This window comes from Narcine bancroftii, chromosome 6 (assembly GCF_036971445.1).
Source record: "Narcine bancroftii isolate sNarBan1 chromosome 6, sNarBan1.hap1, whole genome shotgun sequence".
Classification (NCBI taxonomy): Eukaryota; Metazoa; Chordata; class Chondrichthyes; order Torpediniformes; family Narcinidae; genus Narcine; species Narcine bancroftii.
The window spans coordinates 123,002,205-123,022,788 of record NC_091474.1 but is presented as its reverse complement, the minus strand read 5'-3'; the positions used below and the strand labels follow the sequence as shown (position 1 = coordinate 123,022,788).

At 38.0% G+C, this 20,584-nt stretch overlaps 1 protein-coding gene across 7 annotated transcripts in view; it reads left to right on the top strand.

Moving 5' to 3' along the window:
- Positions 1–20,584, top strand: part of extl3 (exostosin-like glycosyltransferase 3) — a 128,124-nt gene that overhangs the window by 47,222 nt on the left and 60,318 nt on the right. For 6 of the 7 annotated variants that reach the window (XM_069885887.1, XM_069885892.1, XM_069885886.1 and 3 more), the window contains one exon: positions 8,018–8,163. The exons of the other annotated variant lie outside the window; for it this stretch is intronic. The gene's annotated coding sequence lies outside the window, so the exon portion shown is untranslated. The remainder of the gene's footprint in view (positions 1–8,017; positions 8,164–20,584) is intronic. 7 annotated transcript variants of the gene reach the window in all.

Here is a 20,584-nt window from a genome sequence, read left to right as displayed (position 1 = left end):
TTCTCTCCCATTCTCTAAAGGAAAGGTTATCTATTGTAAAAGTAATTAGCGGATTTTGCATCAATAATAATTTTGGTATTTGGTAATTCATTTTTTTTTCTTTCTAAGTGGATCTTCTTCCATGTATTAAGTAAATGATGCAATGCTGGTGAGTTTATATTGGGTCAGTTTATCATCCCACTTATAAAGTATATGTTCCGGTACCTTCTCACCTATTTTATCTAGTTCTATCTTAGTTCAACCTGGTTTTTCCCTTTTCTGGTAAAAATCTGATAAATACCTTAATTGGGCGGCTCTATAATAATTTCTAAAATTTGGTAACTGCAAACCACCTTGATCATACCTCTCTGTTAATTTATCTAACACTACCCTTGGTTTCTTGCCTTTCCACAAGAATTTCCTTATTGTTCTCTTTAGTTAATTTTAAAAAAATTCTGTTAAGGGTATTGGTAACGTTCGAAATAAGTATTATATCCTTGGGAACACGTTCATTTTAATGCAGTTCACCCTCCCTATCAACATTAACGGCAGTTCTTTCCAATGTTCTAAGTCTTTGCAATTTCATTATTAGTGGCTGATAATTTCGTTTGTACAAGTGGCTTAAATTAGAAAACCAAGTACAAATACATTGAGGGAGAAGAGTTTAATAAAATTAAGTTAATTTCGATAGAGAATTTTGAAGATGTTATAAATGAAGAATATGGAGAATTTTATAAGAGTTTGAATTTTTTCTTTTTTTTTCTTTTTTTTATATAAGGGGAGGGGAAGGGAATAAAAAGTTTATCTGATTGTTTTTCTAAGGGATGTTTTTGTTCTTTCGATGAATTATAAAGGAAACTTGGTATTAATGGAAATTCTGTATTTATGTATTATTAATTATGATTTTTTGTATAACAGATATGTGGTTGATATATGATTTTAATATTTGAACTTAGTTTTAAAGTGGATTTCATTTGTTAAATACATGTATTATGTTTGATTTAAATATATGTTTAAGGGTATTATTTTAGTATTGATATTTTTTTTGTTAGTTATTTTTTGTTGTTAAGTTTTATCTTTTTTTTGTAAGTGGGGTTTTTCTATTTTATTTACAACATTGTTAATTAATTCTTCACTCTTTATTTTGGGGAAGGTTGGACTAATTTTAAATTAGACGATTAATGTGTTATAATTATTGGGGGGGTTAATTTGTGTAGTTTAATGATGTAGTATTCTAATTTTTATTATCTTATTTTTTATTATTTCTTTAAATGTAATTTTTATTTTATTCATGTTATAAAATTTTAAATAAAGTTTATAAAAAAAAAAAAAAAAAGTGGCTTAAATTATTATTTAACCTGATCCCTAGGTATCGGATTTCTTGTGCTTGCCATTAAAATGGTGATTCTTTTTTAAATTCTGTATAGTCTGCGTTACTCATTGGCATCACTTCACTTTTATTTGTGTTGATCTTGTACCCTGATATTTCTCCATATTCCTTCAATTTCTTATGTAATTTTTTTATTGATATCTCTGGTATACTATAATGTTGACTGCAAATAAGCTAATTTTAAACTCCTTCTCCTTTATTTTTATCCCTTTTATTTTGTTTTCTATTCTTATCTATTCTGCCAAAGGTTCTATTGCTAAGGCGAACAAAGTTGACGTACTTGATTTAAATTGATTCGATACATATCCATTTACTGCTACCTTTGCCAATTATCCATTATATAATGCTTTAATCCAATTTATATTTTTTTGGTAGACTGAACTTCTGTAATACTTTAAATAAGTAGTTCCAATCTACTCTGTCAAAAGCTTTTTCTGCGTCTAAAGCAACAGCCACTGATGGTTTCTTATTTCCTTGAACTGCATGAATTAGATTAAAAAATTTACAGACATTGTCCGCTGTTCATCTTTTCTTAATAAATCCAGTTTGATCTTGTTTTACTATTTTTGGTACACAATCAGCCAAGCTGTTTGCTAATAATTTTGCTATTATCTTATAATCTGAGTTAAGTAGAGATATTGGTCTATATGATGCTGGTGTTAGTGGATCCTTCCCCGTCTTTGGTATTACTGTAATTATTGCTGTCTTACATGAATCTGGCAAGTTTTGTGTTTCTTCTACTTGGTTCATTACTTCCAGGAGAGGAGGTATTAATGATTATTTAAATGTTTTATAAAATTCTATTGGAAATCCATCCTCTCCTGGTGTTTTGTAGTTCGGCAGCTTTTTTAATATATGTTGTAATTCCTCTATTTCAAATGCTTTTATTAGTTTGTTTTGTTCCTCTTTGCAATTTTGGCAATTCAATTTTAGCTAAAAATTCCTCTTTTATCATCTTTCTCCTCGTTCTCAGTTTGATACAATTGTTCATAAAATTCCTTTAAATTTTCATTAATCTCTGTTGGATTATGTCATTTGTTTGTCCTTTTTCCTTGATGCCAATACAGTTCTTTTAGCTTGTTTTGTTTTAAGGTGCCAAATATTTTTTGTTTTTTCTCCCAGTTCGTAATACTTTTGCTTTGTTTTCATTATGTTCTTCTCCACCTTATAAATTTGTAATGTTTAATATTTAATTTTTTTGTCCACCAATTCTCTTGATTGTAATCCTTTTTCATCTTAGTCACATAACTTATTATCTGCCCTCTAATGAAGGCTTTCATTGCGTCCCATAATATAAATTTATCTTTCACTGATCCTGTGTTTATTTCAAAATATGTTTTAATTTGGCGTTCAATAAACTCCCTAAATTCCTATCTTTTAAGTAGCATGGAATTTAACCTCCATCTCTATGTTCTTGGTGGGATGTCCTCCAGTTCTATTGCTAATAATAGGGGTGAATGATCTGATAGTAGTCTTGCTTGATACTCAGTTTTTCTAACTCTCCCTTGCATATGGGCTGACAATAAAAACATATCAATCCTTGAGTAAGTTTTGTGTCTATTCGAATAATATGAATATTCCTTCTCTTTTGGGTGCTGCCTCCTACATATATCCATAAGTTTAATTTCATGCATTGATTTAACCATAAATTTGGCTACTTTATTCTTATTACTTGTCTTTTGTCCAGTTTTATCCAACATTGGATCCAAATTAAGGTTAAAATCTCCTCCTATCAATACATTTCCTTGTGTGTCTGCAATCTTCAAAAAAATATTCTGCATAAACTTTTGATCCTCCTCGTTAGGTGCATATATATTGAGCAAATTCCAAAATTCTGAGTATATCTGACATTTTATCATTACATACCTCCTGGTCGGATCTAATATTTCCTCCTCTATTTTAATTGGTACATTTTTTTGTTAAATAGTATGGCTATACCTCCAGCTTTTGAATTTTAAGATGCTGCTGCTATGTGTCTTACCCAGTCTTTCTTTAATTTGTTATGTTCCATTTCAGTTAGATGTGTATCCTGCACAAATGCTATATCCATTTTTTCCTTCTTCAATAAATTTAGTAGCCTCTTCCTTTTGATTTGGTTATGTATTCCATTCATGTTTATAGTCATATAAACATGGCCATCTTAAATCTTATTTATTTTCCACCTCTTCACCACCTCCATTCCCCTTTTCCCCATTTTCATCTCTTAGTTTTCTCTTATTAATCTTGATGTACGACAACACATTTAAGACATAAAGTACTCCCGCATTTTCCACACCCACTAATACCTTAACCCCAAAAGTTACCTCCCTCTCTGAGTTGCCCCTTATCCCTTGCTAGGCAACCACAACTCCCGTTTTCATTTGGATTGCGATCTTACTCGCAGCGTCAACTGATTTTGCAGTGACGGTTCTTCCCTTTCTCCCCCAGACCTCCCCAGAAAAAACTTTTTTTAAAAAACACATATAACAAAGCTCTTCCTTCCCTTCTATTTTCCCTCTTTAGTTCTTTATATATACATTATTTTTACATATTTATATATACTTTATTGCCATTCTTCATTCTTATTACACCTCTTCATCTCTTCTGTCCTGCAAACGTTTTGCGAATTCTACTGCTTCCTCTGGATCTGAGAACAGTCTGTTTTTCTCCCCGGGTATAAATATTTTAAGCACAGCTGGATGTCTTAACATGAATTTGTAACCTTTTTCCCATAAAATCATTTCCACTGTATTAAACTCCTTCCTCTAAGAGTTCAAAACTTGTGTCTGGGTAAAAAAAAAAAAAATATTTTTTGACCCTTGTGTTTCAATGGTTTATTATCTTCTCTAACATTATTCCTTGCCCGTTCCAGTATGTTTTCTCTTGTCGTATATCTTAAAAATTTTACTAAGATGGATCTTGGTTTTTGATGTGCCTGTGGCTTCGGAGCTAGTTCTCTGTGAGCCCTTTCTATTTCCATTTCTTCCTGTATTTCTGTCATTCCTAGGACCTTTGGGATCCATCCTTTTATAAATTCCTTCATGTCTGTGATTTCTTCACCCTCCTTCAGGCCCACTGTTTTTTGTTTCGTCTACTATAATTTTCCAACATATCAATTTTCTGAGATAACAACTCTTGCGTCTCTTTAATTTTTTTGTCACTTTCTTCCAATTTTTCTAAGTCATTTACTTCCATTTCTACAGCCGTTTCCCACTCTTCCACATTCTCTACTCTTTTCCCTATTTCTGTCATTACTAGTTCTAACCTTTGCATTTTATCTTCTGTTCTTTTCATTTTCCTTTTAATTGCATTAAATTTTAATGATAGCCATTCTTTTAATTACCTCATTTGTTCTTCAAAAATCTTTATATTCTCTCCATCAATTTTACCTTTTATTTCTCTTTGTCCATCAGTTTTACCTTCTATTTCTCTGTGAAGATCTTGGTCTTCTTCTTCCTCTTCTTCTGTGTCTGTACCTGTGCTTGTGTCTTCTTCTCTTCTTTGTGACTGTGTCTCTTCTGTTTTTTCTGTGGATCTACTTGCATCTCTTTGTTGGGCCTCTTCTTGCTGGGCCTCTTGTTGCTGGCCATGTGAATTGTTTGATCACAAATTTTGAACTGTGGAGCACAGGGACAAATAAAAGAAAAAAAAATGCCTTTATCCCAAACATTATGAAGGGCACTGTATAATGGCTACCTGCAGTCAAGGACTGTTTCTCCAGAACAAAAAAAAGACAATATACAGTGCCCTTCATAATGTTTGGGACAACTCTCACAGTACTTGTGACATCTACTGCAAGATGTCCATGAGGATATTATCTGGTCTGCAGTATGATTTGTTCATTTTGAGGTTGTAGATCTGTGCTGCATCCAGAGCTGTGCACTCTTTTTCCCTTGCATCACTTGGTGTAAGTTAAATTGGCTGAAGACTGGCTCATGTGTGATGAACCTTTGCAAGAAACGGCAAAATATCATACTCTGAGCTCTTAAAACATTTGAGCTCTGCCTTTTGCATGAGGTTGTGCCATCGTAGAGGAGAGATTTGTTCTTGGACTCATTCCATGCTGTTTTATTGTCCACTTCTATTTATAACTGGATCCAGAACCTTGATTTGATGCAATCATTCTGGATTGTTTACTCTGTCACTTGTGTTTGCTTCTAAGGTTTGGGTGTTATTTAATGCTGTGCTTTGCATATTCTTCTGCATTTCTTATTGAACATCGAAGTTGGTCTCAGTCAACTATAATTGTAATGCCACTATTTCCAAGAATTTACCCAATCTTTGCTCAGAAATTCTGTTGCATAATATTTATTCGGTTTGCTGCAATTTACTTTTATTTAATCTTTCCTGAGTAAAACTTGATAATGACCTTATTGCATTAAAAAAAATAAATTAACACTTTCATCGAGTCATTTTTGTGATTCTGATGTTGTCAGTTTATGCGTTATGGCTGCATATGACTGTCATTCCTCTGCACTGTTCCTCTTTGGTAAGTTAAGTAAAATTGAATCTTGCCTTCATTGCAATTTCAGCATTCTGCTTCTGTACCCTTTCATCCTTGCTCTTTAATGTCTGTCAGTCTCCATCCTGACAAAAAAAGACAAGTACTATTGTTACTATAATGCTATTATATTAAATGTGTAATAGTCTCAATGCAATAGATTTATTATATATTTGTTTCCTTTTCTGACAAAACTTAATAAAAATAACTTTAAAAGAAAGATGATTCTTAGGGATGGGCATTTAGAGAAACTTAGTGAGAGGAATAGTCAGCATGGCTTTGTGAAGGGCAGGTTGTGCCTCTCAAGCCTAATTGAGTTCAGGTCAAGTCAAGTTTATTGTCATCTTATTGTACAAGTGCAACCCAATGAAACAGCATACTCTGGTCCTCAGTGCAAAATATGCACACAACCAAGCATAAACATTTTTTTGAGGAAGTAACAAAAGAACTTGATGACGGTAGAGTGATAGATGTAGTGTATATGGATTTCAGTAAGGCATTTGACAAGGAGCCCATTCAGAAAATCATGAGGTGTGGAACCTTGGCTTTGTGGATTCAGAATGGACTTGCCAATGGAAAGCAGAGGATCGTAGTGAATGGAATGTATTCTGAAAAATGGAGTCTGCTATTTGTGATTTTTAAAAATGACCTGGATGAAGAATTTAAAGGACAGGTCGGTAAGTTTGCAGATGACATGAAGATTGGAGATGTGGATAGTGTGGAAGGTTGCCATAGGTTACAGCAGAATATAGTCAGGGTGCAGAGAAATAGCAAACGGATTTCAATCCTCGTAAGTGTGAAGGGATGTATTTTGGAAGGTTAAATTTGAAGGCTTGAAGTTTTACCAGGATTATTGCCTGAAGAGGCAAGGTTAGAGATAGGGCTTTTCACTTTGGAGCAAAGAAGGATGAGACGTGACTTAATAGAGGTCGATTAAAATTATGAGAGGCATAGATGGGATGGACAGCCAGCATCTCTTTCCCAGGGTGGCATTAGCAAATCCAAAGGACATCTGTATAAGGTGAGAGGAGGAAAGTTTAGGGTAGCCATCAGAGGCATTTTTTTTTAACTCAGTGTGGTGGGTGACTGGAATGCATTGTCAGGGGTGATAGTAAAAGCTCGTACAATGCAGACATTTAAAAGACTCTTAGTCTGGCACATGGATGCAGGAAAAATAAAGGGTTATGGGTGTGAGGTAGGGAGGGTTTAGATTGTTGAGTAGATTTATATAGGTCGGCACAACATAATGGACTATAATGTTCCGTGTTCTAGCAGACCCAGGTAATAGGGTGAGGAGAGGAAGCAGAAATGAGATCAAATGGGGAGAAATGGTAGAGAGGAGGGAAGGAGTTGGGATAAGAAGTAAACAAGAGGCAAGAGAGGAAAGCAAGAGTCAAGGGAGGATGGGAGAGATAGGTGTCCTTGAGAAGGTTTGTATCCCCAAGGAGTGTGATATTACTCAGCACCATGGAGAGTTCATAGCACTATCTTGAGTTGATTAGGGCTGCATTCCAGTCATGACATTCTTCAGAAAAAAACCATAATTTCTTCTGTCATGCCATGTTTTGAGAAGGATGAATTGACATCTCTGAAATAAAGGATAGTGAAACATCAGTTTTCAGGACAGAGGGTGAACCAGTCTCTTCAAAAATCTTGTGTGTTCACCAATTAGGCAATTATAAAGTTCCACTGTGTTTGGTGAACGACAAATTTGATCTCATTGAGATATTAGAGGGTGTCATCATCAATAGTAGAAGCTTCGGGTAAGAAATAAAAACATTGCTGGAGAAATTTAGCAGGTCAAACGGTGTCCTTTATATAGCAAAGGTAAAAATACATAACCAATGTTTCGGGCTTGAGCCCTTTATCAAGGTACAAATTTTTGACTTTCACTTCAGGGTAAGAAATAATTATTTAAACTTCTGTGCAAATAAGCTAAAAAGATAATAGACCAGTTTGATATTGTTGCTGACCAGTACACTGCAGTCCATCAAATGACTCTTGCTGCAGAGCATGACAGTCAATCAAATGACTTGTTCTGTGGAGCATTGCTACCAATCAAGCATTATAGCTGAATATTTTAGCCATAAAATCAATTGAATTATGAGTGATGTTTCAGAAGATCCTTCAACAAATCTTTTCTGTTGTTCCCCCCCTCTTCTTTTCAGCTTCCACTTTCCAAATTCTACAGACTACAGAAAAGTGAATGGGCATAAACACAGTTAATGAGCACAACAGGATCTTAATTTTGAGTGCTGGAAATAGCTGATCAATCCACATCTCTGGAGAAAGCAAAACGGGACTAAAATTTCTGGTTGGTGACCTTTTCATCCAAACTCCAATTTTATTCTTCAGGTTGTCAGAAAAGTCATATATGTTTCTCCCTCTGTAGATGCAGCTTGAAATGCTGAATATATCCAGCATTGTGTGTTTTAACTTCAGATTTATGATGTCTGCAATGATTTTGTTTTGATTGCTCAGAACAGATGTTTTTGAGTTCCAAGTTAACATTAAATGATGGAAAGTGGTTACTTAACTAAGCTTGTATTTCTGTGAATGTGGAAGATTGTGGGGTGATTTTTTTTTAGGTGCTAGAATGGCAAAAAGGAGGACAAGGTGTAGAGCAAAACTACTGGTACTTCCTTGTAAGAAGAGTTGGAGATGAGGGAATATCTTGAAATAATCAAATCTATGCTGATGAGCATTTGCAATCTCTTTATGGACCATTGCCTCTTCCCTAATGCAATTCACGAGGGCAGAGATTGCAAGAAAAATGTATCCAAGCATCTTTTAACCAATGAGTTCAAACAACTGGGAAATTATCTGGAGTTAGCCTGATTGCAAAATGAAGAATTCAACAGCTGGATTCAACTAACAGCTACTGAGGCACACATAGTGTACAATGAAGCACATATTGCCCTGAGGTTTGCACTGTTTTCAATTATAGCTGTATTTACGACCACTGCCTCTTGGACTGACGAACCATATTTGACATGAGTAAGGTAACACAAAAGAGGAAATGTTGATGGAGCTGGAGGAGAGTGAAGGATAACAGGGAAGAAGAGTGTATGATTGCAGAGAAAAGGGAGATGGAGCTGGCGGAATGAGGGAGAAGGGATATGGGAGTGGAAAGACGATGTGAGGGCAAAGATGAGAAAGGGCTAAGAAAGTAAGTGGTGGAGAGTTGGTGGTTTGGGTTGAGGTGGGAGAGAAAAGTGGAAATGAAGAGAGCTCGGGTGAAAGAAATTGTGCAGTACAGAAGGACAAAAGGAAATCAACACCACAGAATATAAATAGCAAAGTTGTTAGTGCTAGTTCTTTGGGGAAAACAAAAATCACTGTTACAAATCACACAAAAATTGGAGGTGTGATGGATAGCAAGGAAGGCTTTCAAAGCTTGCAGGGGGATCTGGACCAGGTTGAAAAAATAGAATGAAAAATGTAAGATGGAATTTAATGCAGACAAATGAGGTGTTGCACTTTAGAAGGACAAACCAAAGTAGGTCATACACTGAGGAGTGTGGTAAAACAGAAGGGTCTGGGAAATACTGATACATAATTCCCTGAAAATGGCATCACAGGTGGATAAGGTTGTAAAGTGAGCTTTGGCACATTGGCCTTTATAAATTAAAGTATCGAGTATAGGATTTTTGGATGTTATGGTAAAGTTATACAACACATTGGTGAGGCTAAATTTGGAGTATTGTGTGCAATTTTGGTCACCTAACTACAGGAAAGATATCAATAAGGTTGAGGGAGACATGAGATGATTTACTAGAATGTTGGTGGGACTTGAGGAATTGAGTTATGGAGAAAGGTGAAACAGGTTAGGACTTTATTCCCTGGAGTGTAGAAGAATGAGGGTAAATTTGAGAGGTTTACAGAATTATGAGGGGTATAGATAGAGAAAATGCAAGTTGGCTTTTCCACCAAGGTTAGGTGAGATACAAACCAAAAGACGTGGCTTAAGGGTGAAAGGGAAAATGATTAAGGGAAACATTAGGGGAACTTCTCATACAGAGAGTATGAAATGAACTAACTGAAATGGTGAATGCAAGCAAATTTAAACTGAAAACAAATGGACAGGTACATGGATGGGAAGGGTATGGAGGGCTATGGTCTGGGTGCGGGTCAGTGGAATTAGGCAATATAATAGTTCAGCAGAGACTCAAAGGGCCTGTTTTCTGTGCTGCAATGTTCTAAAGTTCTGTGGTTCTATTTTTCCCAGAGTCATTTCAAGTATATGTAAAGTTTCCTTCTTATTTGCTGAAATGAGAACTCACAAATAATGTGACAGAGAAAGCAAGCAGGCATGTACAAATGTGCAATGTATTTGCATGATTTCAACAAATAGGAGATGTAAATATTAAAAAAATAAATTGAAGACATTAAGTTCAGTGCTGGTATATTTTCAGTACTGAAATACTGTCCAAGTTGAATCAGCTGGCCAGAGTATGTGAGAAATGTGGTGGAGATATTGGAATATTCTACATCATGTTTGGTTCAACATACTCCATTGCAATTAGTGCGGGGCTACTGGAGTTCAAAACATAATCTCCCCTGTGCTAGGTTGAGCATTTGTAACTCACAGGGGATGTATGTTGCTGTGATGGTAAGGTATTTACTGCTTGTGCCTAGTTGGCCTTGGGGAGATTGGGCAAGGCTACTTGTCTTTTGAGTTCTGTGGTGATGTTAGATTGGTAGAATCTCATGGCACAAGAAATAAGTTAAGGGAAGCTGGTTTTAATTATTAGTTATACAAAGGGTATGAGCTTCACAGGCTGAGCTAGCATTTAATTGTCCTTGGGAAGGAAGTGGCCAGCTGCCTCCTTGAACTATGGCTGTACTTGTGGTGTGGGTGTATCCACAATGCTCCAGTGAGAGGGTTCTAGGATTTTCACCCAGCATTGGCAATGGAACAGTGATATTTCTAACTGAGGATGATGTTCAGCTTGCAGGGTAACTTTCAGGTGTTGACATACCCATGCTTTTGCTGCCCTTATCCTTTCTAGTTCCGAGAGGTCATGGGTTTGGAAGGTGCTGTCTGAGTTGTGCTGTTGAATTGCTGCAGTGCATCCTGCAGATTGTACAAACTGCTGATATTGTGTCGTGGGTGAATGGTTGTGGATGCGTGCCTATCAAGTGGGCTGTTGTGTCTTAACAGGATTTGAGGTTTTTGAGGATTGCTAAAACTGCACTCATCCAGGCAAGTGGAAAATATTCCATCACACTCTTAATTTGGACAGGCTTCGAGGAGTTTGGATATTTGTTACTTGCTGGAGAATTTCTAGCCTCTCACCCATTCTTATAGTTACACTATTATAGAACCCAGAACAGTACAACATAGGAATAGGCTCCTTGGCCCAGTGTCTGTGCCGAGCACAATGCCCAAATCAATCTTGACGACTGTTGCTATTTGTGTAGAGTTTGCACGTTCTCCCTGTGATCACGTGGGTTTCCTCCAGGTCCTCTGGTTTCTTTGGTGAGAATTGATGGACACATGGAAGAATAAGTGGAGATTTTGTTGGTTGCTTGATGGGGGGCATGGACTTAATGGAACTGTTTCCTTGCTACCTGTGTCTGACCTTTACAACTCTACAAGTCTGGTGAGACCACACTTAAAAGTATTGTGTTCAGTTCCAGTCATCTCACTATAGGAAGGATGTGGAAGCTATGGAGAGGATTTAGAGGAGATTTACGTGGATGTTGCTTGGATTGGAAAATAACTCATAAGGTTAGCTGAGCTTGGACTTTTCTCTTTGGAGCGTAGAAGGGTGCAAGGAGACTTGGTCTACGAGATTATGAGAGGCATAGCTAGGGCAAGAATGGCAAACACTAGAGGACATGTGCTCAAAGTGAAGGGAGGGAAGTATAGGGAGACTCCAGGGATTAGTATTTTACACAGGGAGTTGTGGGTGTCTGGAATGCCTTGCCGGGGATGGTGGTGGAGGCTGAAACATTAGGGATATTTAAGAGACTCTTAGGCACATGGATGGAAGTAAAATAGTGGGTTATGGGGTGGGGGGGTGGGGGGGTTTAGTTTTTTAAAGGAATAAATGTATCGGTACAACATTGAAGGCCCTGTACTGTGTTGTAGTGTTCTATATTCTATGCTGATGCTCAGAGTTTGTGCTATGGCGAAGCACTGGTGGTTTTATTTGAGAGGATACATGTGAGGAGGTTTACATGCATGGATATTTTTGGAAGGCAACTTTAAACAAAATTATCCTGAAATCACACAGCAAAGATCCAGCTCCTTGAAAGAGTTGATTGTTTCCTCTTATTCTTTTCCAAACAGTTAAGTTTTTCTTCATTTGATAGTTAACTATTGAATTTGTTTCCATCAGATGATGGTACAATACTTCTCCAGTTTACAACAACTTAGTAAAGATTTTTTTTTTAAAAACACCTCCCAATTCGTATAGCTCTAGTTAGCAGCCCTCTTATTGAGGGAAGTTGTGTATTTTTATGAATTTCCTTCACAGTTTTCGTCGCCTTCATTTTTACCTCTAATCTTTGTTCAAATCTCAAATATTGCACTTATAGCCAGGATCTGCAGACTTTCTTGCCTAATTAATATCAGTGGAGGTAAACCTTTTGGGTCTAGACCTTGTATCAGGATTGAGTGTAGAGGAGAAGTGGCCAGTGTAAAGAGGTAATCTGGAAAGGTGAGATGGGGGCTGGCAGACGCTCGGTGGAACTGGATGCCTGGGGAGATGGACAGACGGAATCTGTTGGAGGGGAGTGGAGACCCAGTAAGTGAAGTGTGTGGGTGGTAGGGAGATGTAACCATTTGGGAGAGGGGAATGAAATTGGGTAATGGGAACAATATCAATCCCCTGACTGTATGGGACTCCTTTACAGCTATTGTTCCAGTAGTGCAGTGCTTCCTCTGCATAGACCACAAGTTTCATCTTACCTTTTCATGACAAATCTCTGGAAAAAGATGAACAAAGAGTTTCTGAATCAGCATATCTCTGAAAATAAGAATAATGACCATTTTTTTTAAACTTTATTTAAGATTTTATAACATGAATAACATATAGGATTACATTAAAAAAAATTAAGAATAAAATAATAAAGTTACAATACAGTATCATTAATCTAAATAAACTATACCCTCCCCAATAATTATTACTCATTAATAACCCAACTTAAATTAGTCCAACCCCCCCCTTCCCCCCAATAAAGAGTGAAGAATTAACAAAGTTAATAATATATGTGAAAAAAAGAAAAACCCACTTACAAAAAAAACAAAAACATAACCGATTAAATTACTAACAAAAAGAAAAGTAATTAATACTAAGATATCAGACTTAAAAAAATATTTAAATCAAACTTAAATGCATATATTTAACAAACGGAGTTAAGATGAAACATATATTTAACTCAAACTTGATATAAAAAATTAGTAAAGTTAGTAACATTATCTATCAAAAATTCTTAAACAATAATCAATTCTTAAAAAAAATTTGTAGCATGGAAAAAAAGATGAAAAAAAAACTTTCTCTATAGAGATAAACCTTCACCAAATATCAACTAACTTCACATCTATGATCATATTAGTCACATAAACTACCATCTTAAAACAAAATTCAAGCCTCATTAAGAATTGTACAATTCAATTTATAACTTTCACCATTATTCCCTTCGTTCTATAACTAAAATAGCAAAATAATATACACCAGAATTACCACTCTTTTCACCTTAAAGTTAAAGAAAAAATAAAAAAAACTTATCCATCCCATTCACATTTAAATTTCAGATATTCCTTATCTACTGAATAAACTTTACAAAAAAAACCACATCAATTTTTAGTTTTTTAAACAATCAAATACTATCTTATGCTTTTTTTTATATTTAAACAAAAAAATCCCTTCACTCTTTAATCTAATAATACAAAAAAAAGGAAAAAAAAACGGGTAGGAGGTTAAAAATACCCCCTCCCATCTAAACCGCGCAATGCGGTAACTCCCAAAAAAAAAAAGGGTGTGAGATAACTCACACGTAGCAGATGACTTTCAGGAAATAGTGCCTTCCAGTTCTCTCCCCCAACTCTCACTTCATCTTAAACTAACATCATCATTATTTAATATCCCTTTTTTTAAAAAAAAATTACAAAAAAAAGGACAACTCTTCTTTTAATCAGCTCCAACTGCCGAGTCACCATTACAACCATTCTTTCTTGGAGCACGGCTCTTTTCTTCTATCTCTTGTCTCCTTAGAGATCGCGGCGGACTATGTCTCTGTTGAAACTGAGTAATTGGCAGCTCTTGAGCAAATGCTATAGCTTCCTTTGGAGAATCAAAGAACTTTGGTTGGCAACCATCTTGAAAAATCTTCAAAACAGCTGGATATCTAAAGGTTGCCTTGTAACCTTTCTTCCGCAACAACTCTTTAGCAGGATTGAATTCCTGTCGTTGAAACATAACTTCGTGACTCAAATCCGCATAGAAGAAAACTCGATTATTTTGAATCATCAAGGGTGATTTTCTCTGTTGTGCATTTCTAATAGCCACTCGTAAAATTATTTCTCTGTCGTAATAATTCAAGCAACGAACCAAAACAGGTCTTGGACTTTGACCTGAAATAGATCTTCTACGCAAGGCTCTGTGAGCACGTTCCAGTATTATACCTTCCGGGAAATGTTCTTGACCCAGCACCTGCAGAATCCATTCAGTAAAAAAATTTCTTGGGTCTGGTCCCTCCATACCTTCCGGCAAACCAATAATCTTTATATTGTTCCGTCTGGATTGGTTTTCCAAATAATCAATCTTTTTCACCAAATTTTTATTTTGAGTTTGTAAGTCTTCGACCATTTTGGGCACATCTGAAACTTGGTCTCATATTTCGTCTATATCTTCTTCACACGAATTAAATTTATCTCTCACTTCAAGCTTAAAAGCTCCAAACTCAGCCATCTGTTGAGAATGTATTTTCACCAGAGTATTAAACCTAGTACCAAGTTCAGTCATAATCTTGGATAATCCCTGCATTGTATAAGATCATTTAGATTCAAGATTCACAAAAATCTTTTCAATTGGAAGAGATTTTGGCTCAACAGATTGCTGCTTCTTCTGCATAACCAAAGGATCTTCTGTTCCTTCCTTCATTCTGGTTGCCTTCCTTATAGTATGACTGCGTGTGGAAACCCCAGCCACAGCCTCTCCAGCTGTGACTGGAGGACGCTGGCCGGGGTTTTCCCCAGTCCATAATGTATTAAGTTCTCCCAGTACATCAAGTTGTATAGGTTCTTCTATTTCAAAAGATGCAGTTTTCAGCGCCACCTCTACAGTTGACAAATGCCTTTGAGTAACTCCTTTTTCTAAAGGCTGTTTGGCCCACTCTTTAGGGGGCTCTACCGATGTAACATAGAGCTCTACATCCGAACACTGTACCTCTCTCCTGGGATCTATTTCACGCTGAGTCCCAGTGTCTTTCCTGTAGGTAGGCTCCAAAACTTGAACTTTTGGAAAATGTAGTTTTTTGATGATATGTTGTCGTTTTATTTTGCTCTTTTCCACCAATTGTACCATCATAAGTTAAATTCTTCTTTGGCTTGGATTCGCGGACGAAGATTTACGGAGCGGGTAAATGTCCTCGTCAGCTGCAGGCTCGTTTGTGGCTGACAAGTCCAATGCGGGACAGGCAGACACGGTTGCAGGGGAAAATTGGTTGGTTGGGTGTTGGGTTTTTCCTCCTTTGCCTTTTGTCAGTGAGGTAGACTCTGCGGTCTTCTTCAAAGGAGGTTGCTGCCCACCAAACTGTGAGGCGCCAAGATGCACGGTTTGAGGCAATATCAGCCCACTGGCGGTGGTCAATGTGGCAGGCACCAAGAGATTTCTTTAGGCAGTTCTTGTACCTTTTCTTTGGTGCACCTCTGTCACGGTGGCCAGTGGAGAGCTCGCCATATGACACGATCTTGGGAAGGCGCTGCTCCTCCATTCTGGAGACGTGACCCACCCAGCGCAGCTGGATCTTCAGCAGTGTGGACTCGATGCTGTCGACCTCTGCACTGAAATTATCTAAACTTTTAAAGAATTTTAACGGGCATTTCTAGACAAAACAATAGGATAGAGTCAGGAGAGGACTGGAAGGCACGTCTGATCCTTACGCCATCTTGCCACGCCCCCCCAGAATAAGTATTATAACCATTCGAGTATAAAATGGAATCTGTGAAATAACTGAAGCAGATTTGCAAGACTAACGTTTTACTTAGCAGTTGTGCTATTGCCAAGGCTGCTTTTAGCAAACCATCATATGCACGATTGCTGTACCTTGGATTCTCTTCTATCTTGAACCTTTAATCCTTAAAAAGGGAGACAAATGTATAGATTTCCTTCAAAAGTGACAAAGTAAATAATTGCTGCTTTGCACAAAGGTCATTTCAACCTTTTATCTTTGCAGAAAGAAACTCTGGCTATGTGAACTAAATAGATCCTTCTGGCTCTCATGTATTCATCCATGGCATCTTAGAATATTACAGCACAGTACAGGCCCTTCGGCCCAAAATGTTGTCAACCTACTAAACCCTCCCTATGTCATATCCCTCTATTTTTCTTTCATCCATGTGCCTGTCAAAAAGTTTTTAAATGCGTCTATTTTTCCAGCCTCATTCCAAGCACCCACAACTCTATTTAATACAAAAAAAACCTTACCTCTGATATCTCCCCAAAACTTTCCCTCCATTCACTTTGTACACATCTTCTGGTGTTTGCTGCTCCTGCCCTGGGGGAAAAGGTGCTGACTCTCTAACTTATCTATGTCACTCATAATCTTGCAGTCCTCTATTAAGTCACTTCTCATCCTTATTTTTTTGAAAGAGAAAAGCCCTAACTCTGCTAACCTTGCCTCAGAAGACATATTTTCCAATCCAATAAATATTTTCATAAACCTCCTTCGCACCCTATCCATAGCTTCGACATCCTTCCTGTAAGGAGATGACCACTGAACACAATATTCTAAGAGTGGTCTCATTAGAGATTTATAGAGCTGCCACATCACCTCATGACGGTTGAACTCAATCCCCCTAACTAATAAATTCCAGCCTACCACAGGCCTTCAACTATCTTATCAACCAGCATGGCCACCTTGACATTGAAGAAATAACAGGGTACATTCACAAGCAGGGCAAACTCCTGGAAGGGTGGAAGGAGGTTAGTGAAAGGTAGGGAGCAAGGCCACAGGGTATGTTACCTTGCCTAGTTAACAGATCCACACCCCTTCCTTGCTCTTGGTACCATATTTCTTTCATAAATTGAACTTCTTTAATCATTGTCACAAATTCTTCTTGAGTTGCATCTCATTTTTTTGAAAACAAGTATGTACATGCATGTCAGTAGTTTTATAATTTAATTTGCACTTTTATTATGTTGTTCCTTGCCTTCGACACAAACTGTCTTTCCATCACATCTTTTGGACTCCCAGGCAGAATCAATATAGAGCACCATGTCCTGTTTGACCAATTTAATCACATCCCAGTTCCATACCTGAAGGTTCCCTAAAGTTACACAAGGATTCAGTAGGAGGAGATTTCCATTAGCAGTTGAGACTAGAATAGGAGACAGTAAATATAATAGTGACTGATAGAAGCAGTGGACATTCAGGAGAACCTTTTTTATTTGTAAGATGAGAATATGGGACGGTGTCACAGGAGTAGTTGAGGTAAATAGCACATACTAAAGCAGATACTAGTTCAAAATGTGGGGAAATGAAACAAAGTTAAATTGAGTTCAATATTTAATTTTTTTTAAATAGTATTTTTTTTTAGAATTTAGACAAATGCTATGCTAACAGGCCATTTTGGTTCATAAGTCCATGCTGCCCAATTTGCACCCCATTAACCTACACCCCGGTACATTTTTTTGAATGGTGAGAGGAAACCAGAACCCCCCCCAGAGAAAACCTAAACAGACATGGGGAGGATGTACAAACTCCTTACAGACAGTGCAGGATTTGAATCCCAATCTGATCCTAATCACAGGCACAGGAAAAGTGTTGCGCTAACTGCTGCCCCAACCGTACCGCTCTACATATGTCAAAGGTTCCCTAATTTGAATTCATAGCCCTCCTATTTACTCCATCTATTTTGTACATTAACACTGTAAATGTCCATTGTCATTTATATGTTGCACCTGCCACCATTGACCATGTGCCTGCTCATCTTTTCTAATTAACTGACTCAGTCTTGTTTGCCTGAAATTCTCTCTAATTCCACACACATTTCATTTACGTGCATCCACAGTTTCACAAATCTGCCATTGTACATCTTTTACTCAGTTAAGCATTTAGCATTTATGAATGTCAATGTCCAACAATTTGGAAATATTTTTGCTTGATTAAGAAGGATGGAAAGAATCTAGTTTAGACTTTCAATGACTGGGTAAAGCTGCTACAGGCATTTTTGATTAGTGAGAACATTAGTATTTTTTTAAATTAAAAAAAATTAGACATACAGCACAGAAACAGGCCATTTCGGCCCACGAGCCCATGCCGTCCAATTACAACCAATAAACCCACATCCCCAGTACATTTTGAATGGTGGGAGGAAACCGGAGCCCCGGGGGGGGGGGGGGGATCCGACACAGACACGAGGAGAACACACAAACTCATTACAGCATGGGATTTAAACCCTCGTCCCAGTCACTAAATCACTAGCGCTGTAACAGTGCTGCGCTGACTGCTACACAAACTGTGCTGCCCCGACTTGCATAGAATGTTCCGAGGGTATCATCTATTGAAGCTATATGGGTGGAATTTGGAGACAAGAACGTGGTGATTGCTTTGGAATGATATCTGCAGGGTAATGTTAGCTGTAGGAACAATGGGGCAGTAATACCTGGTAATTTCAACTTGCGTCGTAGATTTACTCATGACTTTCAAGTACACAAAGTTTGGACAAGATGGAATTTTTTAAATGTGTCCAGGAAAGTTTCCTTGAACAATATGTAAATAGCCCTACTAGAGAGGATGCATCGCTGGTCCTCCTCTTGGGAAAAACAGAGCTGTTCAAATGAGAAATACTTTGGGTCCAGTCTGTAACTCCATTTGTTTTAAAACTAGTTCTGGGAGAAAGATGTATCTTGTTCATAACTTAAAAGTCTGAAATATGGGCCAGGAAATTTTGATGGTGTCAGATAGGAACCTGCTGAGGTTAATTGGAAGAGGCTGCTTTCATTTAAGGTGCATTCGGCAATTTGGTAGGCTTTTCAAAAGCTGCTTTTAGGTGCTCGGATGCAGATAATGCGCCGGTAGACGTGGCTGGAGGAGTGCAGTTGGGACGTTCATATGGCCATGGAGAAGAGCCTTTCTGTCACCTGAACGTACCGGCTGAAGGAGAGCTGTGTCTGAGCAAACGCCGGCTCCTGTGGACTGTGGCCATAGACCCACTGCCGTTTTTAGGTGCAACAGGGGATTCTCCGAGCCGGAGAATATACCTACAGGAGGAGGGTTAGGTAAGAGCTCCTCCTGGCTGGTTCTCCACTTTCAGGTGGCCACCCAACAGCCGCATTGGGACGGCTTTACAGTCAGGTATTCTGGCCACCTGAAAGCAGCTAAAGAGAGGGGAGAGTTCAAAGTCAGCAAACCATGCAAGACTGAAGGGCATAGCTGGAAAGATTAGAGAATCCTGGATGCAGAGGCTGGTTGGGTGGTAGGTGAGGGTAAGGGGAATCCTGTGTTGGTTGCATCTAGGAGCAGAGGGGGCTAGGGCAGATGAGCAGGAAATGATGCGGGTAAGGGCTGAGTTGGTAGTGGAGGGGAAGCCACATTTTTGGAAGAAGAGAACATTTTGGATGATCTGGACTGGAAGACCACATCTTGGGAACTGATGTGACAGAGATGGAGAAACTGAGAGAAAGGAATAAAATCCTTATAGGGGAGTGGGTGTGAAGAATTGTAGTTGTAGGAGTTAATGGGTTTGTAAAAAAAAAAAGTCTGTGGAAAGCTTGTCTCCCGAGATGGAGACAGATCATTAAAGGGGAGAGTGTCACCAGAGATGGACCAGGTGCATTTGAGATAGGGGTGGAAGTTAGCAGCAAAGTGAATGAAGTCTCTCTCTGTCTGCAACCACAGCAACCTCCAAGTGTCCAACCACTTAAATTCTGGGTCACACTCCTGTGCTCACATGTTCATCCATGGCCTTGTGTACTGTCCCACCCTGACCACCCACAGATTGGAGGAACAACACCTTATTTTCCATCTGGACACTCTCCAGCCAGATGTCATGAACATTGACTTCACTGCTTTCCATTAAACCTGCTTACCTTTTTTCCCCTCCCCCATTTCCTGCCTTTCACCTTTCACCTATATAGCCTTGCCTTTCCACCCCCCTCCTCCTCAGTGCTGCTGTGCTATCCCTCCCTTCTCCATCTATCATCTCTTGCCCTGTCAGCCCCCCATGACCTCCCCCAACTCTTTTATTCTGACTACCTGGCATTTTCTCATACTTTGATGAAGGGCTCAAGCCCAAAATGTCAGTTAAGAACCTCTGCCTTTGTTACATGAAGGATACAGTTTGACCTGCTGAGTCTTTCCAGCATTGTGTGTTTTTACTTCAACCGTGGTGTCCTCAAAATTCTGTTTTACCAAGTGAATGAAGTTGACAAGCTCATCACAGGTGCATGAGGCAGCACCAATGTAGTCCTCAATATAGCAATATAGTTGAGGGGCCTCGCCTGTGTAGGCAAAGTACAGTTTCTCCACAAAGTACAGTTGACATTGTGGTTAGCGCAGCA